The sequence below is a fragment of the Hyla sarda genome, unplaced genomic scaffold (assembly GCF_029499605.1).
Source record: "Hyla sarda isolate aHylSar1 unplaced genomic scaffold, aHylSar1.hap1 scaffold_1572, whole genome shotgun sequence".
NCBI classification, from domain to species: domain Eukaryota; kingdom Metazoa; phylum Chordata; class Amphibia; order Anura; family Hylidae; genus Hyla; species Hyla sarda.
In genome coordinates this window covers 80363-81985 of record NW_026608209.1, presented here as the reverse complement: position 1 = coordinate 81985, position 1623 = coordinate 80363, and the positions used below count along the sequence as shown (strand labels likewise).

The 1623-nt window shown below is 45.1% G+C and overlaps 1 pseudogene; it reads right to left on the bottom strand.

Annotated features, from left to right (window-relative positions):
- LOC130310529 (U2 spliceosomal RNA) lies at nt 1-52 on the bottom strand (annotated as a pseudogene; the record flags this gene model as incomplete).
- Nucleotides 53-1623: the final 1571 nt, after the last annotated feature.

The following is a 1623-nucleotide window of genomic DNA, read 5'->3' as shown; positions in this document are numbered from 1 at the left end:
CTGATAAGAACAGATACTACACTTGATCTTAGCCAAAAGGCCGAGAAGCGATAACCGTGAAAGGGGCGGGCCCAACAAGGTCCCCTTCATGGGCACTATCACTGCTTGCTGTCAGGGAGGCTGCCAGACAATTTTCCATGCACACTCTGGGCTGGGGGGCAGTCAACCACCAGTACACACAGCAGAACCTAAACCCATACCATTATTGCTAAGCAGCAAGACAGGGGCCCATTGCACTCCCACGGGGCCTTTTTAAATGCAATCCATAACCCGGATTTGCCAGGAACCCTTCTTACTCCTCCTACTTGCATGTGACACTGGGCTTAGGATCTGCATAGGAAACACACACACAAGCACACACCTACCTTTGTTGCCTGCAGATGCCTCCTTGGCTGTCCCCAAACGGTATCAAACCAACACCCACGGGAAGCTGTAAGCATAGAGGACATGCCTGCACCCCATTGGACTTACCTGTGTGGGTTAAATCCGGGTTATTTGACAACCTATGGCGGTGATGGTTCTGCTCAGGCAGAGCAGTGCTGATGCTCCTCATAAAGCTGTCGCTGCTGTGAAGGTTCTAGGTGACATCACAAATCCCTTTGGTTACATACACAACAAAGCTGGGTTGTTGTTGTTTACACTCTGCAAGGCCTGTGGAAGTGAGTGACATCATAGCACTGTAGTTCTGAGGGTTCAAGATGGATGCAACAATCTCCTGTTGCTTCTATGAAGGCCGTAATAGACGACATCACCAAACAGCTCCATAGTCACATACACAGCAAAGGAGAGATGTTGTTTACACCTAGTGATGTCAGTGGTATTGAGTGACATCACAGCACAGTGCTAAGGCTCCTGGGCCTGGACACAGCAGCGGCTGCAATATCTCAACGGAGAATACGTTTATATCTATGTGTGTGTGTGCGCATATATATATATATATATATATATATATATATATATATATATATTTCTCCGCCGAAATCACTTTTAAACCCATTTCCACCTTTTTTTCCCTTCTCTTCCTCTTACTTTTTTTTCACGTTTTTTTACGTTTTTCTCCTTTTCGCCTCTTTTCTGGGCGTATTATTCTTCTTTTTCTTCTTTTTTTTCGTCTAATGCATACCCCATCAGTGCAGCAATGCTTATTCAATACCGCCAGCAGATGGAGACACTGGGGGATAATTTTCTAAGGATTTATACTGATTTTTCCTGTCTGAATTTGTCGCACAGAAAGTTGCAGGCCAAATATGTGTGACATTTCTGCGACTTTAGCTTCTAGAGCATTTTTACAACATTATACATAGGTGCTGAATACATAAAAAGCGACTGTTCAGCGACAGACAAGTCGCATCGGCTGAAAGTAGGCCAGAATGTCAGTCCATGTTGGAGCAGGTTTAGATACAGTCTAAAGCATAGATCTCAAAGTCTGTGCACAGAATTTAGCAAGGGCCTCGCACCTTCTGATGCATCAGGTAGGTGCACAATAGCATAGCCTAACCCTCTGTACTTTGGTCTATATTGATGCGGGACATAGACAGCCAGCTGATGACCAATCCATTAGTGCAATGGATGGCTGGAAGCATTTGTCTTTGCCTTTGCAATACCACAGAAGCAATGCATGGT